Genomic DNA, 22,875 nt, shown 5'->3' on the forward strand with positions numbered 1-22,875 from the left:
CCATAGAGCACCCGTGAGCCAAGGCACATCAAGAAAACTCCACAAACATAGCATATAACAACTTATTTCAACAAGTGCATAATTAAACAAACATAATAGACAATTCACAACCTCGACCTAAGTAAATTAGGGTGCATTACCAGACACCAAATTCATGGTCCTAATCGAGCGGGTGAAGACAACACCCCTAGATGGCCATGCCATGGCGGCCAACATTCAACATGCTTATTGTCGATTCCAGCCCTTGCCGATCCCGGCCTTTACCGATCTATCACAAACATATACATGACATAACATTTACAGACATTCATGAACAACACTAAGAACAGATAATCGGGCCATGCCGTGCTCTATGGGCACAACCAGTTTTCTTACCTTGAGTCACGAGCTAACAGTACAAGGAGATCTCGAGATGGATCCCTAATCCCGACCCTTAGAGGTAAATCCTAGTCACAACGTTATAATAAATAACCATCACAATCTAAACCAATTAAAAACTTCAGGATAATATACTAGCCTACGTGACCTCGAATTCTACTAAACTGAATATTAGGATCCTTCTCCAGCCCCTAAGTTTGATTTCCCAAAACCCTAATTGGCCAACATTTTCCATTGGAGTCGCATCCCTCCTCAGAGGTGTCGCGACCCTCTACAAGTCAGAGAGTAACCTAGGTGTTTTCCTGAACACGCGCCGTGGCGCGCCCTGCCCAGCTCCGTGGCACAGAGGCAATTCAGCAAATCCCCTTAGGCCTCTGAGTTCATGCGGGTCGTGGCGCTTAAGAACAGCGCCGCTGTGCGACCTTGAGAACCCAGTTTTTCCTAGCATTTTCAAATTTCTAAACTCCCTAAAAATCGTCCCAAACATGCTCTAAGGCCAGAATTAATCCCCAAAACATCTCACTACACTTAGAGCAGTACATAAACCCAAACACTTAGCCAAAAACCTCATCATAATTCAACTTAATTGCTTGAGTTCAAAACTCAAACCATTAAAGGAACCAAACCCAAAACTTAATCAAATCAAGGTTTAGAGTTTACCCCAGCTTTGAATTGCGACCTTTAACCGTTCTGTGCTCCAATCCCAGCTTCAACCCACAAACTCCCAACCTCCTTCCCTTCCAAAGGTCAAAAACCTCCAAGCTACCAAGAAGATAAGATAAAAATGAGAAAGAGAGAGAGAGAGAGAGAGAGAGAGAGAGAGTAATTGAGTTCCTTCTCTTTCCCCTTGCTTCCTCAAAGTTCTAAGCCTAAGTCTATCCCTTGGCACCACAATGACCAAAATGCCCCTAGATCAACTCTTAGCCCTTTTAATGCCTCCAAGGGCAAACCCGTCATTTTACACATTCCGCTAATTCCTCGAGTAGTCTTATAAATCCCAATTAATCCCAGCATAACCCAAAAACCGCTAAATTACTACCCATTACCTGGTAAATCTCGAATACACGCTAAGTTCCCCAAAATACCCCTGGGCTCACCCCAGGCCGGGTATTTGACCCCGTTGTGACTATTTCGCTAATCTGCTCACTGAGATCGCCCCGGACAACACATCTCAAATATACTCACACAATAATGTGGTCTCAGTCGTAACACACACATAATTATATTTATTCCCCTAATGGGGGCCAAAATTACAAATATGCCCCTTGTTAACCAAAATGGGCCCACGTGCATATTTAATACACCTAAACAAACTCAAGCAATCAAATAAGGATACACATATATCATGATTAATCAAGCAATAATACAATTAAATCACTTATTGCCTTTTGGCACGCTAATCAAGGCACTAAGCCTTATTAGCCAATTTGGGATGCTACAACTATCCCATCCTTACAGAAATTTTGTCCTCGAAATTTACTTGAGTAGATTGGGATGTCGATCCCGCATATCTGACTCAAGCTCCTAAGTTGCCTCCTCTACTTTGCTATTTCTCCACAACACTTTCACTAAGGCAGTGGTCTTGTTCCGCAAGACTTTATCCATACTGTCTAGAATTTGGACTGACTGCTCCTCATAAGATAAATCTTAATCCAATTCCAGGTTTTCATAACTCAACACATGTGTAGGATCCGATACGTACTTCCGGATCATAGACACATGAAATACATTGTGAACCCCTGATCAAGCTGGAGGCATAGCTAATCTATATGCCACCTCTCCAACTTGTTCCAAATTCTCAAAGGGTCTAACAAATCTAGGACTTAACTTTCCTTTCACTCCAAAATGCTTCACTCCTCTCAAAGGAGAAACTCTGAGGAACACTTAATCACCTACTTGAAACTCTACACTTCTACGTTTCAAGTCTAAGTAAATCTTCATTTTATTTTGGGAGGCGAGCATTCGAGCTCTAATCTTCTCAATTGCCTCATTAGTCCTTTGAACTGCCTCACGACCTAAGTACTTCCTCTCACCCATCTCATCCCAATGAATGAACGATCTACATTTCCTCCCATACAACATTTCATATATATGCTATTATAAGAAAACTCAATCAAAGGGAGATACTTACTCCAAGATCCCCCAAAATCCAGCACACAGGCCTGCAACATATCCTCTAGAATTTGAATCGTCCTCTTAGGTTGTCCATCCGTCTGAGAATGATAAGCTATATTGAATCTTAACTGTGTGCCCATAGCCTTCTCTAGGCTCTCCCAAAACTTAGATGTGAAGGTGGGGTCCCTGTCGGACACTATCGATCTCGGAGACGCACGATCTCATTTTCATACATCTCAACATACTGCTCCACCGTAAAATCTGTTCTAACAGGCAGAAAGTGGGCTAATTTGGTGTACCTATCCACAATCACCCACATAGAATCATGTTGCCCCACTATTCTTGGCAATCCAACCACGAAGTCCATGGTAATATCTTCCCACTTCCACTCTGGAATCCCTAAAGGCTGCAGTGACCTTACTGACCTTTGATGTTCAGCCTTCGCCTGCTGATAGGTTAAGCACTTAGCCACATAATCCACGACGTCCTTCTTCATCCTTGGCCACAAATACAAAATCTTCAGATCTTGGTACATCTTCATTGTACCCGGATGTAGAGAATAAGGAGTTGTATGAGACTCACACAGAATCTTTCGCCTGATACCAGCATCCATCAAGACGCATCTGATTTTTACATCTTAGCAGATCTGACTCCGAAATAGAAAAGTCTCTACCCAATCCAGTTAAGACATTCTCCAGGTGTTTCCTCAACTAAGGATCCTTCTTCTATGCTCCTCTAATTTACTCAAGGAGTGTGGACTAAAGAGTAATGTTAGCTAGCTGACCATCTAATAGTTTAATTCTCACTCTCATCATTTCCTCAGCTAGCTTTTCTGATATCTGTCTCGAACTAAACAATTGCCTGGACCCCTCTGACTCAATGCGCCGACCACCACATTGGCCTTTTTTAGATGGTACAAAATCTCACAATCGTAGTCCTTTAGCAACTCCAACGAAAGCCTTTGGCGCATATTCAAATCCTTTTGAGTGAAGAAATACTTCAAACTTTTATGGTCAGTGTATATTTTGCACTTCTCTCCATACAGGTAGTGCCTCCATACCTTCAGTGCGAATACCACCGCTGCCAGTTCCAGATCATGAGTGAGACACCTTTGTTCATACTCCATCAGTTGTCTAGACGCGTAGGCTATCACCTTCCAAGATTGCATCAATACAAAACCCAAACCCTGCCTCGAAGCATCGCAGTAGACCACAAACTTTTCCTTGTCTGATGGAAGACTCAGTACCGGAGTGGTAATTAGTCACCGCTTCAACTCCTTGAAACTATTCTCACATCTATATGTCTAGACATACTTGGTCTTCTTACGTGTTAGCTCAGTCAACGGTGTTTCTATTCTGGAGAATCCCTCAACGAATTATCGATAGTATCCTGCTAATCCCAAGAAGCTTCTAACCTCTGGTACATTGCTCGGCCTTGGCAAATATCTCACTGCCTCTATCTTGGTTGGGACAACCAGAATCCCCTCCTTACTCACAATATGGCCTATAAATGTTAATTGGGGTAACTAGAATTCACACTTACTAAACTTATTATACAACTTGTGCTCCCTCAACCTCTGTAGTACTAAACAGAGATGTTGTTCATGTTCTTCTTATGATTGGGCGTACACTAGTATATAATCAATGAATATTATTACAAACTTATCCAAATAATCCATGAATACCCTATTCATCAAATCCATGAAGGCTGCTGGGGCATTGGTTAACCCAAAAGACATGACCAAGAATTCATAGTGTCCATACCTTGTACGGAACGCGGTCTTTGTTAATTCATCCTCCTTAATCTTCAGCTAATGGTAGCTAGACCGAAGGTCATTCTTAGAGAATATCGTCTTCCCTTGTAACTGATCAAATAAATCATCAATCTTGGGCAGTGGGTACTTATCCTTAATAGTGAGCTTATTCACCTCTCGATAATCGATGCATATTCTTAAGGACCCATCTTTTTTCTTCACAAACAGCACTGGAACACCCCACAGTGAAATGTTGGGTCTAATCAATCCTAGATCTTGTAATTCCTACAACTAAATCTTCAGTTCCTTTAACTCTGTTGGAGCCATTCTATAAAGTGTCCTCGATACTGGTTCTACTCCTGATGCCAATTCTATGACAAATTCGATCTCTCGGTGTGGTGGCAATCATGGCAGGTCTGCTGGAAATACATCAAGAAACTCACACACCAACCTAGTCTGAGCTGGTCCAACTGAAACGACCCTAGAGGTATCCACTATGTTTGCTAGGAATCCTATGCAACCTTCTTGCAACATGTCTCTAGCTTTCAATGCAGAGATCTAACTCGTGGTCCTTTCACTATCCCCACAAACACGAAGGGCTCCTCTCCTTCTGGCTCAAAAGTCACCGTCTTTCACTTGCAGTCTATCTTTGCCCCATACTTTGCCAACAATTCCATCCCCAGAATCATATCAAAATCATCCATTACCAGTTCAATCAGATCCACAGACAAGTCCCTAATGTCTATCTCTATTGGTAACACTCTAACCCACCTCCTAGAGACTACCAATTCCCCAGTTGGCAACAAAGTTCTATATCCCCTAGCGTATAGATCACAAGGTCTACACAAATGGTCTATCACTCTAGAAAATACAAATGAATGAGTAGCTCATGAATCAATCAATCTAGTATACGAAGAACCAACACTAGAAGTCTAACCTGTCACGACCGAGGGCCTAGCCTCGACCGAGGTATTGGTCAAGGTGTACACTCTGGCTAGAGTAAGGCTGTCGCTCCTCTTTGGTTCCTCTTTCTTGACTAGAGGATAATATTTCTTCAAATGACTCATACTCCTAGAGATGAAACACACTCTAACACTGCACTCTCCTAGATGGTGTCACTTGCACCATGCACACTCTTGGTAGCTTCTCTAGTTCTCTCCTCCACTCTGACGGCCACCAAAGGCACCTCGTGCCCTCTTATCTAGACCAGGAAGAACAAAAGAATCCAGGGTCCTTCTCTTCAGCTCATTGAGGCCACTACCTCGGTCAGAACAAGTTAAGGGAGGTACCATCCTCCGAGCATCGCGCCTTGTAGCACCTTCTTTCCATATTTTTTCTTCAGTACCTCAGCAGTAAGGGCTTTTTCCACTACCTGAGCATAAGTTATAGTCCTTGGATCCAATGTTATCCTGACATATCGGGCTATCATTACATTCAACCCCCGTACAAAGCGATCTCTCCTTGCCATATTTGTAGGTACCAAATCCAGTGCGAACTTAGCCAACCAGTCGAACTTTAAGGCATACATTGTTACATGCATTCTGTTCTGAGTTAGATTGGTGAATTCATCCACCTTTGCAGCTCGAATTGTAGCACTATAGTATTTCTCCTTAAAAACATCCCTAAATTCATCCCAAGTCATAGTAGTCACATCTCTCCACTAAGACACAACTTCCCACCAAATGCGGGCATCATCCCTCAACATATAGCTGGCACAAGCCACCCTCTCATTCCCTTCCACCCTCATAAAATCTAGTATAGACAAAATCATGTTCATCCACTGCTCTGCCCACAGTGGGTGTAGGCCACCCTCAAAGGTGGGAGGGTGATGCTTTCTGAACCTCTAATAAAGAGGCTCCCACCTATTCTCCATCACAGGTTGGGCTAACCCTGGCACCACAGCCTGTGGGACTTGTAATCCAACATCTCAAGGAGGAGCCTATTGTCTCAACTCTCGAAAGTCATCTTTAATTCTTTGAAGTCTTGCTTGCATTTCTGCAACATCTCTTGCTAGTTCTGTGGGGCAGGGGAGGGTCCTGACCCTGGTTGTTATCTTCGACCATATTGCCGCGGATTCGATTTGATTGCTGAGGCATAACTTCAATATGCCTGCAATCAATGACGCCGCATATTAGGCATGATAACAACATCCAAACAAAACCACCTCCTAGTTCAACGAGTCAAACACAAATAACAAACCAACATGATGCACACACAACATAATCATATAACATTCAAAGAGGACATGCCCAAGCATTATAGACACATAATTATCTATATATATATATATCAACAGGCACACATGCAATTCAGATAAGTAATTAAATAGATAGTTCACTTAATACCGACCAACCCTGAGTCGAGCTTGTCTCTGGTAGCGAGCGTACATGTTTGGTCAATCTCCAAGAACCATAAACCTTGGTACGCTCTGATACCAAGTTGTAACAACATACTACCCTAGATTCATTACCATGTGATTTTAAAATGTGCAATTAACTTGCTAATCAATGTTTTAGACCAAAAAGTGTGATTAAGATAAAATAAAGATTCATTTAATAAAACTTTCATAACAAGGTTTAAAACATTCATTGAAATTATAGAAAAGTTACATGGGATCCCAAATTGTTATTTAAGACATATTTACAACTCAAAAGTCATTACATAGTCAACCTAGACGACAAACTCGGTCATTTATACATCGTTCCTCAAAACTACCCTAGCCGTGGAGGCCAGGTAGGCCAAACATGTACGCAACACTCCATGCTCTTGAACTCATGCTTGGTCGGCCTTAACCTTGCCCTAACCTGCACAATAGAGCACTCGTGAGCAAGGGCCCAACAAGAAAACTCCACAAACATAGCATATAACAACTTATTTCAACATGTGCATAATTAAACAAACAATTCACAACAGAGGCCTAAGCCAATCAGGGTGCATTACCAGACACTAAGTTCACGGTCCTAACCAAGCGGGTGAAGACAACATACTAGATGGCCATGCCATGGTAGCCAGCATTCAGCATGCTTATTGTCGATTATGACCCTTATCGATCCCGGCCTTTGCCAATCCCAGCCTTTGTCGATCTGTCACAAACATAACATGACATAACATCTACATACATTTATACACAACACTAAGCACAAATAATCGGGCCATGCCTTACTCTGCGAGTACAACCAGCTTTCTTACCTTGAGTCCCGAGCTGACAGTACAAGGCGATGTCGAGCACGATCCCTAATTGCGAGCCTTAGCGGTAAAACCTAGTCACAATGTAATAATAAATAACCATCACAATATAAACCGATTAAAAGCGTCAAAATAATATACTAGCCTCCGAGACCTTGAATTCTACTAAACTGGGTAGTAGGATCCTTTCCGAGCTCCTAAGTTTGAGTTCCCGAGCCCAAAAACCCTAATTGGCAAACATTTTCCATTTGAGTCGCGACCCTCTACAAGTCAAAGAGCAATCTAGGCATATTCCTGAACACACGTTGTGGTGCTCCCTACCTAGTGCCGCAACACTAAGGTGATTTAGCGAGTCCCCTTAGGACTTTGAGTTCATGCGGGCCACGACACTCAAGAACAACGCCGCGGCGCGACCCTGCAAACCCAGTTTTTCCCAGAGTTTTCAAATTTCTAAACTCCCCAAAAATTGTCCCAAACATGCTCCAAGGCCAGAATTAAGCCCCAAAACATCTTCACTGCACTTAGAGCAGTACATAAACGCAAAAACTTAACCAAAAACCTCATCACAATTCAACTTAATCACTTGAGCTCAAAACTCAAAATACTTAAGAAACCAAACCCAAAACTTAATCAAATCAAGGTTTAGAGCTTACCCCAGCTAAGAATTGCGACCTTGAATTGTTCCCTACTCCAATCCCAGCTTCAACCAACAAATTCCCAAGCTCCTTCCCTTCCAAAGATCAAAACCCCTCAAGGCATCAAGAAGAGAAGAGAAAAACAAGAGAGTAATTGAGTTCCTTCTGTTTCCCCTTGCTTCCTCAAAGTTCTAAGCCTAAGTCTATCCCTTGGCACCATAATGACCAAAATTCCCCTAGATCAACTCTTAGCTCTTTAATGCCTCCAAGGGAAAACCCGTCATTTGCCACATTCCCGCTAATTCCTCAAGTAGTCCTATAAATCTCAATAAATCCTGGCATACCCAAATAACCACTAAATTACTTCCCATTACCCGGTAAATCCCGAATACACGCTAAGTTACCCAAAATACCCCTGGGCTCACCTCGAGTAGGGTATATGACCCTGTTGTGACTATTCCAATAATCCGCTCACTAGGATCGCCCCGGACCACACTTCTCAAATATACCCACATAATAATGTGGTCTCCGTCGTAACACACATAATTACATTTATGCCCCTAACGGGCCAAAATTACAAATATGCCCCTTGTTAACCAGAACGGGCCCACATGCATATTTAATACACCTAAACATGCATATCTAGTCATATCATCACATAACTCAAGAAATCAAATAATGATACACATATATCATGATTAATCATGTAATAGTACAACTAAATCATTTATTGCTCTCCTGACAAGCTAATCAAGGCATTAAGCCTTATTAGCAAATTTGGGACGCTACAGGTTTCAAGTGGGTATTTTGAAGAAAATACAACACTAATGGAACCATTCAAGCCTATAAGGCAAGATTGGTGGCCAAAAGATTTAGACAAAAGGAAGGCATAGAATATTTTGATACCTATGCATTGGTAGCAAGGACAACATCAATAAGATTGTTGTTTGCCTTATCATCAACACACAAGCATTCACCTCACTCAAAGTTGCAACCAACTCTTCCTCTATTGTGTTGACCTTGGATCCATTGTTGTTGGACTTTCAGAAGTTTTATTCTTTAGCCATGTGACCAGTCTTGCCACATACAAAACAAGGGCTTCTCACACCCTTGAATTTCTCTTCATTCTTCTTAGGGGGTAGATATGAATCCTTCTTAGATTATGATCTCTTATGGGCCATTCCCTTGGATTGAGAGCTCTTCTCTATGGCGTTATCCTTGGAGGTCCCAACATTGGACTCATCCATACACTCTTCTCTAGAACAAGACTCATCTTCAATCCTTAGGTGCTTTAGAATCTCGTCTAAATACATATCTTCATTCTTATGGAGAATCTTCTTTCTATAGCTCCTCCGAGAGGGAGGCAACTTGGCTATAACCCCACCCACAATAAAGGATTCTGGCAATGTTATCTTTAGGGTAGATAACTTATTCACAATAACTTGTAGCTCATGTACTTAGGGAGTAAGGGTTTAGCGTCAAAGAATTTAAATTCCATGTATTGAGTAATGAGGAATTTCTTGGTACCTTCTGCTTCAGTTTTGTACTTCTTCGCAAGAGCTTCCCAAATCTCCTTTGCCAATGTACTGTTTGTGTAGAGATCATAAAGATGATCTGATAAAGCATTGAGAATGTGGCCTCAACATATAAGCTCACCGTCTTCCCTTTGCTTCATTTCCTTGATCACTTCTTGAGTATCATCATCCTTTGGAGCCTGCAACATCTTCAAATCTTTGTCAAGGATGTAGTGCACCTTATATGTTGTGAGGAGGAACTTGATCCTGTCTTGCCTTCTTACAAAGTTTGAACCATCGAATCTATCTAGTCTCACTAGATCTTGAGACATGAACTTGAGGGCTGAGATTGAGGAGCTTTCTTCCATAGCTTTGGTTAGTATAAAAACCTTATCGATAGACAAACTTTAATACAAAACTTAGGTTGGGAGAAAGATATTTTTTATTGTTGGGGATTTAAGGCTATAACCTTAGTTTTGTATGTTACAACTCAAAGCAATAAACAATATTAATCCAAGCTCTAATGGAAGAAAATTACAAAGAACATAACACAAATAAACAAGTGGTAGAATTGACCTTTGTTGTTGAAGAACGTTGTTAAATAAAATCACAAGTCTATGATTTTATGTAAACCACAAAATGTAAACAAGGGTTGACAAAAATGAAGATTTGTTGTCCAAAAATCTCTATTTCTAGCCTCCTCCTTGAGATTTCTTGAAGATATTACAATGGAATGAGATTGGGATTCAAAAGCTTTGAATCTTCATGCAAGTTAAGCTTTCTTTATGAAAATCTTGGAGAAAACTAGTAATCTTAAAAGCTAGAGAGAGAGTTTTTTAAAGAGAGCGAGAGAGGTGAGTGATCAATTCATCAATTAACTCAAATGACCCATTTATATAGTATAGGAACCCTCATTAGACTCAACCAATGAAATTAGAGCATTTGAATTTGAATTTTGGAGGCAAAAACACGTCATTGTAAGGTCCCATACGGACGACCCAGGCAACACATCCTTTGCACCTAGGCGATGCATCACCTAGAAGCAGGCGATCTGTCACCTGAGTAGGCTTTTTAAAGGCGAGCGACGTATTGCCTCCTAGAAGAGATGCAACGTCGATCCCTCTAAGTTGGCGCTCCAAAAATTGTTTCAAAACATCGCATTTGAATTTGAAATTTGGAGCAAAAAACACGCCATTGTAAGGTCCCATAAGGACGGCCGAGGCGACGCATCCCTTGCACCCAAGTGATGCATCTCCTAGAAGCAGGCGATGCGTCGCCTAAGTAGGCTTTTCAAAGGCGAGTGACGTGTTGCCTCCTAGAAGTGATGCAACTTCGATCCCTCTAACTTTGCACTCCAAAAATTGTTTCAAAATATCCCCAGATGCTCACAAACTTTTTGGGTACTCTTATATACTCCAAAGAAACACTTTGGGCCCAAAACGATGATTTATAAATACCTATATCGAATGTCAACTCTCACATGTTGACTTTACTGAAACCATTATGGTTTTTGCACCTCTTCATGCCTAACCAATTTCACCAATCATAGCAACAAGTGCATATGTGCCAATGTAATGACCCAACTATTCTAGACTCTTGGACCATTAACGAAACTATACATACAAATTCTTACTAAAACTTACATTTGCGAAAATACCATAATTTTATTAGAAAACTTATAGAAATAAGAGTTACTTACATAAATACCAAGAAGGATATGGGATCCCATTGTTTGAAAAACAAAACATAACATGATTTATAAAATAAAGGGATTACATAGTAAGTGCGGAAAATACATATAAAGACCATAAACAAATGACTACATCCTCGAAATCGAACTCTCGACTCCTTGAATCCATTCACCACCGATACACAATCCCAAGAATCCACGAACCTTACCGCCACTAAAGCTATTTTCCTGCACATAAAACAAAAAGGAACGAGCCTAATGCCAAGCAAGGAAAATCTAACACATACATCATGTACATAAATTTCATAATAAACATAAAGACATAACATAACACTTATTACATACACATACTATAATGGCCATTATTACTTGGGGTCCCATAGACTAAACAAGTCATATGCCCATGAGATTAGTGGGGTCCTACTAGCTAAGTAGGTCATATGCCCATAATCTATTTGGGGTCTTGTTAGTCATATGGGTCATATGCCCAAGCCTACAAACATACATATCATAACACTTATCATAACATAAGAAACATAAGATAACATATAAGACATATAACATATGCATTTCTATCCTATTTTCCTTACCAAAGTTACCGGGATATGTGGACAGCGTTGGGACTTTGGAACACTCCTAATAACCATTATGAAAAAGAGTGAGTCTAATGAAGAAAAAGAGATGAAAAGGAATGGGAAGACTAAACCATTGAGAAACATACTTACCGAAACTTATGTGCTCAAGAACTTAGATTTCCTAACCAAAATAAGAATGAGGTTAGAAGACTGAGTAGAAGGCTATGAGAAAGAAAATAACATAAAGCCAATGAACTAGAGTTTTGGGTTACCTTAAAGACTTGTAAGACCAATCTACACCACAAACCGAAATACTATAGAACCTTACTTCCCAAAGTGTTTGATAAGCTTATGAGGATCAAGCTTATGATTTCCCCAAACCAGGTGTTTACACTCTCACACTCACTTAGCACTTGCAGCCTCTGAACTTAGAGCAAAAGATGAATAATGGCTGGGTACTAGGTCCTATTTATAGAGTTTAGGAATGAAAGGATCTAAATTTTACTTGAATAAAAATAATAGCTTTTTAGGTGAAAATAATTTGAATAATCGTTCAGCAGAGACTGAAGACTCGTTCAAAAAGGTGCTGAACTTATCAAGAGGTTGAATGGCTGAAAGGAAAAAGAATTCAAAAACTTTTGAAATATACTGAAGGAGGCGATATATCGCCCCCTGTAGGCGATATATCGCCTGGGCCAGTATGCCCGAGGCTGTCGTGAATCGTCTCGTGTTTTCCGTATCTACGTGCTGCGATATATCGCCCCCTATAGCTGCGATATATTGGCACACGCTGATTAATTAAACACGAAATTACACATTTTTAGCTAAGTTTGAATGGAGTAAACAGCCTTGACTAAGCCCTCAACGTATTCAAAGCTGCTGACTGACCTTATAGCATTCAAACTTTTACCCTTATTAAATTAAATCCTCAAAATACTTAATCCTTAATCACCCATTCATAGCATGTGCTTAAAATCCTATTGGTCCTTATCTAAACCTTATAGTATAATAAATATTATCCTTAATATCAGTCATATAATCAAACCTTAGGTTAACATTAATATTCTTAAACTATAGGTTAAACTTAGAAAATCTATAAGTACTACTATGAGTATCCAAATAATTCCCGGTCTGAACCAAAAATCCACAGTTACAAAGATAATACTATACATACTATAATACTACTAAATAATTAGCTAAGTAAAGTTCTTGGACTCTACAACCAATATAATCAATTCATTCTTTTTTACTAAACCTTTTGGCTACTAATCTAGCCTTGAAGGTTTGTAAGGTATCACTAGTGTGATATCCTTGCACCTAATTGGATTTGAACTTTGTGGAAGTTCAACCGATTCTCATGTGTGCTTTGGCATAATTGAATCAATCTCATAATTTATTACCTCCTTCCAAAAAGCAAAGTCTCTTAAAGACACAATTTCTTGGTAGGTTTTAGGATCATCCTTCACTTGAAGAATCATGAAAATTTTCTTATGACTTCATTATGGTTTCCTTCTACTATTTAGAAAGTGTTCACTTGAGAACATATCTCATTTGATACCAAACTTTTAAGCCTTTGGCTTCCTCGAGGAAATATAGGTTTCTCATCAACCTTCGGATCTTTCTCCTCACGAGATTCTCCAACACAAATGGGTTCTTAAAAGTTGCTATCATAACATAACAAGTTCTTAAATAACTTCACTTCTCTTGATTCAATTATCACATTAGACTCCAAGAGTACTAACATATAAGCCTTGCTATTTGAGGCATATCCAACAAATGCACACTTGACGGGCCTTGGATCCAACTTGGTGTTTTTAGGCTCCATGCTATTGGAATAAGCAAGACACCCCTACACTTTAAGATAGCCTAATTTAGGCTTCTTTCCGCTTCATAACTCATATAGATACATTGTTCTTTTTCATAGGAATTCGATTTAATATATGACACACAAGAAGAAAAACTTCACTCCACAAATTATAACACAATTTAGTATGTAAAAGCACTGAATTAATCGTCTCAAGATATGTCCTATTCTTTAATTCAACTATCCCATTTTTTGTGTGGAGTGTATGGTGTAGTATATTCATGAATAATCTCATGTTTCTCACAAACCATATTAAAATCATTTGAAAAGTATTCACCACCTCTATCACTTCTAAGAGTATTAATTTCCTTTCCAAAAATGATTTTCTACTTCTTTATAGATTCTAAATATAAAATGCCTCATCATTTCTCTTAAGAAAATACACATAAATATATTTATAGCAATCATCTATAAAAGTTATGAAGTATCTATTTCCTCTTCTAATTAACATGCAATTTAATTCAAATAAATCACAATTTATTAAATCTAACAAGTTTGAACAATTATCAACACTAGGAAAATGTTCCTTAAAATGTCTGAACCATTTTAGATTTAACACATAACTCATATTTAGCATGCTCAATCACATCACAGTTAATCTAACCACATTTAACAACTCTTTTAATTGCGATTATAACCTATATGAGCAAGTATATTATACCACAAAGTAATAGAACTAGAATTAATCACATTAAAATAATAGATGTCACATTATTATTACCATTGTCAATGGTACAAAGTTTGATCATCTAATCACATGAGTAACCTTTCTCACAAAAGTGCTCAAATTAGTTAAAATAAATTTACCAGATTCAAACATCATTTTGATACCGCATTTACTCAATAAACTTTCACTTCTTGAGATTTTAGTCATGTCAGGAAAGTAGAAAACATTAGTTAGGGTCACTTTCTTTCCTTTTGTGAAGAATAAATCAATGTTGCCACATCCAAATACCTTGGATTTCATTTCCTTTCTCATTTGAACTTCAAGTCTATTTTTTTGCAACTTCAAAGTTTTTTAAAAGATTTTTATCATAGGTTACATGAATGGTGGCACAAGTACTATATTACCATCTTTGAACCTTTCCTTGGGTTGCATTAACTTCACTCAAGGTTGCAATATGATCTAGATATCAAATGCATTGGCATTGGTATCCTTACTTAGGTTTGAATGATCTCATAATCAAATGCATTGACATAAGTATCTTCACTAACTTTTGCAATGATCACATCATTAATTGCATTGACATGTTTACATTCTCTTAAGGTTGCAATAATCGCATCACTAATTGCATAGATCATGTCAATTTCTTCTATGATTACAGTACATTCAACATTGAATGCATTACTATCAATAAGAGTTGCAATGCATTCCTTATTGATTACATTAAATTTAATTAAGGTTACAAAGATCTTATCAACAATCACAATAACACAATCAAATTCATTTAAGAGTGCAATGATTTCTACATTAATTGTCTTTACCCTAATCTCATTATGGTTTATTTAAAAATTACTATAATTCGTATGATGTTCACACAATTTCACAAACAAAATAAGCACAACAAAAGCCCTTGAATTATTCCTTAACATTCACAATTGTACTCATGAAATTGACAATAAGCTCTAACTCAATTAAAAATGGCAGCAAGTTTTTTCCATTCAAATTTTGAAATCTACATATTCAGAATTAAGAAATTTGATGATACCTTTCACTATTAGATTATCATCCCATAGAGAAGACTAATCTTTTCTTGATAAAGGCCCTAAATCCACATCTGCATCCATGTCACACGTATCTAAGTAGATTTTTCTTTTATCTTGCAAGGTTTCACAATCAAAGAAAACTAAATTTTGAATCAATAACTTGAGAGTTGTAGATGTTGAAGATTTCTTCCCCATTGTAGATTATGTAAACACAAGGAAAAAATTATTAGAAAATATAAATTTTGATTGTTTGGAATATAATGCACAATAGATAAATAATGGGGATTACAAAACACAATGAATTAGAGTCACATAAAATCATAGATTCAAGACATAGATTATAAATAATTGGAAAGTGAAGTTATACCATCTAGATAATTAGAATCTAAACAGAAAATACATTAAGACTATCAAAAAATGAAAGGCATAAATATATGGGAAACTCAAAAATGAAAACCTAATGTGCCTATGTCGCAAAACTGAAACTACTACACCAAATTTTGCCACAATGAGAGTCGATATCCAAAATATCTATTCTAAGCCTTCATTGAGTTTCTTGAAGCCTTTACTGAAATTCCTATTTTTAAAGTATTACCGAGTGACTAATCCAAAAACTTCTTACTTAATGCAGAATCGGAAAAGTTTACTGTTTAATTAACAATATGATTGGTCAGAAATCAAAGATGATTGATCAGATTGTGTACAGTGTTATATGTAAAAAAACATAAAGTGATAGATATTTAAATGACACATGAAGTTTTTACAAGGTTTGATTTCCCTAGTCTATGGGGCCAAGCCTAGAGAAAAAACATGATTAGTAAGAGATCAATGGTACAAAATACAATTATCTTATGCAAAGATAGACCCCCGCTATTCTATATCCATAAGCTTGAGCATCATCTTCTAATGATCATTTCTGCACCTCCAACACTTGAACTCCTTTCAATGCGTTGGTATCAAAACTTCTCCTAAATTTTGTTGCTTGAATACTCCTGAAACAAGTCTTTCAAGTTCTTCTCCCAAAGAACATTTAATATAGAATGCACCACGTGCAATGTAGCTTTTCTAACAATAGACTAAGATGCTACACTCAGCTTCATATACAAAAATCACTCTCAAATGACACTCTTTTAATTACAACAAAATTACAATCTATATAGCTTAAGGTTCTCCCTTTTTAGTTGTAGCAATCGACTAGCTAAGGGTGGAGATCCTACACAATTAAGATCAAAATAAAATGCATTCCCTTAATTCAGGGAGGATTTGACCAGCTGTGAAAATCAATGTTGAGAGAGCAGAAGTTGCTCCTTTTTGGATAGATTGAAAAAGAACTTAGTACACGATTGTGTCTAAGTTCATTTCACTCTTTTATTCCTGCAAAATTTGAGATTGATATACAAAATAAAATCAATCATAAATTAATTATATTATTTTTGAGTGAAAATAAAAAAAGGATAAAATAGATATAAAATGAATTATAAAATAAAAATAAATAATTAAAGTATTTTGTTTTAATAACCAGCTGACCGAGATCACTCAAAGATATTATCCTTTTGTGTGCACTTACCCAAAATCGTTTCCATGGAAGGAAAGGAAGATATTTAATAATAAATGAGGGAAAAACCCCTTTTATTAATTAAATAAATATAATAAAAACATGATTGCATTTTATTAGTCACATGATACAATTTACAGATAATAAAAAATATAGAGAACAAAAGACAGTGAAACCGTGGGCTGAATCATCATATTTTATCAGTTTTGAAAACCAACTTTGATTCATCACTTTTTACAGAAATTATCATTTTTAATGAGATGTCAATTTATGACTTAACATTTACAATGATGGAATGAGAAATGGGATACAACAAGCCTTGAAAATCATACAAGTCAACCAATTATTCATGAGCTTCTTGGAGAAAATAAGTGTTTATGGAGAGAGAGAGGTTAGTGAGAGAGTTGAGAAGTGTGATAAAGGCTTCACAACTCTAAAAGATCCTTTTATAATGCAGACACCATTATTAGACTTGACCAATAACAAAAGACCTTTTAAACACACATTTTTGGAGCCAAAATAAACATTATTAACCCAGTTTTAGGCGGCGTGTCATCACCAAAATAGCGACAAGTTGCCTATTGTAGCCATTGAGCTTTTAATGGCTACAAACGACATGTTACCCGGCCCTAGACTGCTAAACCTCCTTATTTTTGTGCAAAATCAACTCCAAATGACCCCAAACTTTTTGGGAATGCTTAGATATCTCATTGTATCACTTAATACCCAAAAATGGTAATTATAGATGTCTACAACAAAGAAACTCATATTTACACTTCAACTTAAGTAAAAATGTTAAATATTTTTCACCTCATTGTGTGAACAACTTAACCGTTATATTTAATCAATCTCAATAGTTATTAGGTTTGGGAATATGTTTTATTTCTTGTTGATGAATAAGCATGTCAACAACTATAAAATAATAATATTTTAGTCTAGTCACCATTATTTTCATCGATTCTAAAAAATATTTTTACTCAAAAATATAGTTTCTAACCAAAAGAAAGCCTCTTTGGTTCGAGATTTCCAGCGCTCGTTTTTTGGTTGTCTTCAAGATTAACCATATCACCTATCTTTACTGGTTTGATGTACATGTGTCTTATTAGTCTTTCAAGCAGAAGCTCTAGCCCATATGCGCTCAAGTTCCTGTTTTCTAGCTCAAGTTGTTTCCTCATTTTTTCTTTCCTAGTTGAAAATTCCATTTTTAGAAAATTATATTTGACAAAATATTTTTTGATTTATTTCTTGTAATCTTGGCATTCAATTAAAGATTATTTCATTTTTATTTTGTTCACATTTATGTTCTGATTATATAAAAAGCTGGTTATATCAATCTATTTTATTTATAGAAGGTTTGACAATATACTTAGCTTTTAACATATGAATCAAATAATAAATGTTGATTTATTTTATGTCTGACTGATTTAATTTGACAACCTGATTCTTATGACCAGATTTCAACAGATAGGATCAAATTGATCCTCATTAAAACCAAAGATAGGATCTTGCAATTACATCTCAGATATGGACTGTTTTGTAGCTATAGACAGTCTGTTTGTTTCCTCAAATCATGGATGATTCAATGTAATTGATTGGTTAGTTAAGGAAACATTTTCTAGTGCTCTGTGTGCGTTCAAACCTAGTAAATGTTGTCTTATGTGAGTATGTTTGTGTATAAATACTTACCTAGCAGCCTTGTCTAGGTTAACTCTTTTGTCTATTCTTAAACTTGTTTTACATCTTTAGAAAAAGAGTGTTTCTTGTGTAGAGGTTAGTGTTTCGGCTATACCTCTATTATTTTGTGTCTTTGTATGTGTTTTGTGTATTGAAACAATTTAACAAAGAGCAAACCTTCGGGAGAAGATTCATCCTAGTCTTGCCTCGGGAGGAAGCAAGCACTCTTCAAGCAAATCAAAGGGAGTTTAAGCTCTTGAAGTTTCAGCAAGGTTCATTCATCAAGTGGAAAATACATCAGGCTTGCGGCATTAAATTAGAGGGAGTCTAATCTTTGCTTAATTCAAATACTTTGTATTTTTGAGAAATTTTATTAATGAATCTTGTCTCTGAGCGTGGCCTCATGGACTAGTAATATCCAAAAGGATATTAACACCACGTAAAAAAACTCTATGTTTTTACTTTTCTGTTTTATCCTTCTCTTGTGTATTTCTGTAGTTACTGAATCTTTGTCTATAGCTACAGAATATCTGTTCCAATACCAACTTTTTATTCCGCATTTAATTAATTGATTTAATTAAATATAAAGTTGGTAATAAAAGAATTCAAAATTTTATTTGATATCAGAGTGGTTCACTAAACTCTTAGTGAGATGTTGTGGTTATTTTTATTCCATTTAATTTATTTTGTGTAAGATGTCTTTCTTTGCAGAAGAAAGTTCCATAACTCGACCTCATCTACTGAATGATACTAATTATCCTTATTGGAAATTCGGAATGAGGGCGTTTATCAAGTCACAAGATAAAAGGGCTTGGAGATCTATACTATCTGGATGGACTCCACCAACTGATAACGACAAAGAAGGTAATACTAAGGTAAAGTCTGAACTCGAATGGTCTACTGAAGATGAAATATATTTTTCTATATATTCATATTGAGAGTGTATTGATATATATATATAATATACTCTCTCTCATTCTTTTTCTTCACTTTTCATTTTCTAAACCCACTCAAATCACAATTAAACCCTATTACACATAAATCCCCATAATTGTTTCTCAATCATATGCTCATAGTATATTAGGGACGGATATATAACAAAGTTGCAAGTATTAGGCTTAAATAATGGTTTAGAACAAAAAGATACAAAATTCAGCTCAAAAAGGGTAAACAAAGGATTAAGTAATTTTAGGTTGGCAAGAAAAGCTCAAACGATCCAAATGATAGCCTAAATCATATTCCTAAGCATATATGATATATTATTTCGCCTCAAATAATAAGCAAGCAAGTTCTAGAATTGTTGAAAAATAATTTTCACTTTCCATTCATTCTTCCACTAACCAATTTCATGAAGCATAATCAATATTAAAAGCATAAATTTAATATCATGACAAGATATTCAACAAATGGCATCTAAACTAAAATGAACTAACAGAGCGTTCAATCAAGCACGCAAATTTTCTTTTAGATTTCATTTTCTTTGAATTATACTCATAACATTCATTTTATTCTCATCGGAAATTGTTGTCAATCATTATTAATGTTGAAACTAAACACACTAAAACAAAACTCTAAACACTAATAAAAACGAAACAAATCACACAAAACAAAACAAACAGAAAAATAAGCTCCCTCCCCCAAACTTAAACTAAGCATTGTCCCCAATGTTTAAAAATAAGTAAAGAAATAAAACTTACCTGGTGCAAATCACTTCTAAAATGGTGATCTAGAAAAGGATGCCAAGGCAGTGGATAAGGGAAGTACTAGCAGTCCGCCTCAGATTTTTTTTTCAGAATCCTTTCTCCAGGCGCCGCGACTTAGCCTCTTCAAGTCACAACCCACCCCTCCATCAAATTCTGATAGCTCTCTGACTTGTGTAGTGTTGCGACTTGCTAGTTCAAGTCGCGACTTGGCCCAAAAACTAATTGAAAAACAACTTTTTCATGATTTTTTTTTTACAGACTTTATATTAAAAATAAATAAACTTTACAAATTCAAAATAAAAACAAAAACTAAAATAAAATATAAGAATGTCTCCTATAGTGTCATCGTTAATGTTATTTAGTCGGACGCTTTTCTTCTTTCAAATTTAACTTGGATAAAGTCCTCCCCTCACATCTTTGAGAGCCATATTATCATGAGTTGGCCCTCGTTTCTTGTGAATAGAAATTGGTGGAACTTTTCCCCACTCATATAACAATTTAATCCTTTCACTAAAGAACCTTTTTAATCGATGACGCCCATTTCGCATTCCAGTTTTAACTATGGAACTTTTCTTAGAGACTTCCAACTTGTTCTCTCCTTGGTTTACCACTTCAACTCTACAACACGTTGAAATTTCTATCGCTGCAAAAACATTAAATATCACTTCGTCTTTTTGCACTCGCAGCTTTAACTCACCCTTTTGTACATCGATTAAAGCCCTACTAGTAGCCAAGAATGTCTTTCCAAGTATTATTGGAATATTTTCACCTTCCTCCATATCTAGAATAATAAAGTCCACTAGAAAGATGAATTTACCCACTTTTACAAATACATCCTCAATCACTCCATGGGGGTGATTAGCTGATCTATCTGCCATCTGTAAAGGCACAGTAGTTGGTCGAGCTTCTCCCAAATTCAATCTTCGAAAGATTGATATAGGCATTAGATTCACACTAGCCCCTAAATCACATAAAGCTTTTGTTTCTACTGAACCCCCTATAGAACATGGGATTTTGAAACTACCAGGATCTTTAAGTTTTGGAGGTAGTTTCTTCTAAAGTATCACGCTGCACTCCTCAGTAAGTGCCACTTTCAGAACCGTTGAGGATATGGAATCCTTGGTGTTGGCTCAGTGTATTTTGGTTTTTCTATCTTTGGAAGATCTTCAGTAACCTCCTCTTGTATTGGACTAGTAACATGTTGATTCTCTGTCTTCTTCCCCTTGTAATCCACTATAGGTCCATCATATTTATTCCCACTCCTCAATGATATTGCATTACACTGCTCTTTAGGAATTACCTCTGTGGAACTAGGAAAATTCCCTTGCTGTCTACTAGAAAACATTTGAGCCAATTGACCTATTTGTGTCTCCAAACTTTTGATTGAAGAACTTGTCTCTATCATGAATTGATTTAATTGGTCTGGCTGAATTGTTGGTGGGTTCATTTGAGGATGTGGTGATGGATGAGATAGGCGTGGGTTTGGATCATAATATGGTCTCGAATGTAATCCATAAGTTGGTTGATGAGGAGGTTGTTAAGGTGGATATTGTGGTTGTAACCCTTGATTATTTTTCCAAGACAGATTAGGGTGATTTTGCCAAGCAGGCGTATAGGAATTTAAATAAGTGTTGGGTGCAGGTCTTGAAAAATTACCTATAACATGTGCCTGTTCCAAGGGCATATTGTTCTGTTGAGCAACTAGCTATGCTCGGGCATTGTTCATAAGAATCAGGTCCTCCACAAATCGCACAACTCACGACATTTTGTACTTTCATTTCTTGTGTGGCGATATTAGTTTACTGCAATTGTTTGATAAAAAATGCTACTTGACCGGTCAATAGTGCTATTGGATCAACTTCTAAGACTCCTGCTACTTTCTTATTCTCACGCTCAGTAGGCCAATTATAATTATTCATAGCCATCTCTTCCAATAGCTCATATGCTTCATTAGCACTTTTTCTCATAAACGCTCCTCCTGATGCTGCATCTATAATTGTCCTTGTATTTCCCCCAAACCATTGTAGAAAGTATGAACTAGCAGCTACTTCTCTATTCCATGATGTGGGCATTTCCCTTGCAATTCCTTAAATCGTTCACATGCATCATACAAAGACTCCCCATCTAGTTGATGGAAGTTGTTAATATCCCCTCTTTGTTAATCTCTTGGTATAAGTTGTTATTTTGGCTGACTTGGCAGGAGGAAAATATTTACCAAGAAACTTCTTAGCCAAATCTTCCCATGTAAGTATAGAGTTGGCTTGTAAAGAATTCAATCAACTCTTAGCTCTATCCCTTAGTGAAAATGGGAATAATCGCAATCATACAGCATCGTTACTCACCCCATTCATTTTAAATGTCGCACATAACTCCAAAAAGTTTGTGAAATGTAGATTTCTATCCTCATTTGGTAACCCCCCAAATTGTACACAGTTTTGCACCATTTGAATAATTGAGGGTTTTATTTCAAAATTATTTGCCTCAACAGTTGGAGGTCGAATGGTTGAATGTATCCCCGTGACAGTA

General features: G+C 36.9%; 1 non-coding gene across 1 annotated transcript; it reads left to right on the top strand.

Annotated features, from left to right (window-relative positions):
* The first annotated feature begins 22,403 nt into the window (after window positions 1-22,403).
* On the top strand, window positions 22,404-22,512 carry LOC133813735 (small nucleolar RNA R71). Its single transcript, XR_009884737.1, has one exon. It is a non-coding gene; the product is annotated as a small nucleolar RNA R71 (small nucleolar RNA).
* Window positions 22,513-22,875: the final 363 nt, after the last annotated feature.

This window comes from Humulus lupulus, chromosome 1, assembly GCF_963169125.1.
Source record: "Humulus lupulus chromosome 1, drHumLupu1.1, whole genome shotgun sequence".
In the NCBI taxonomy this organism is placed as follows: domain Eukaryota; kingdom Viridiplantae; phylum Streptophyta; class Magnoliopsida; order Rosales; family Cannabaceae; genus Humulus; species Humulus lupulus.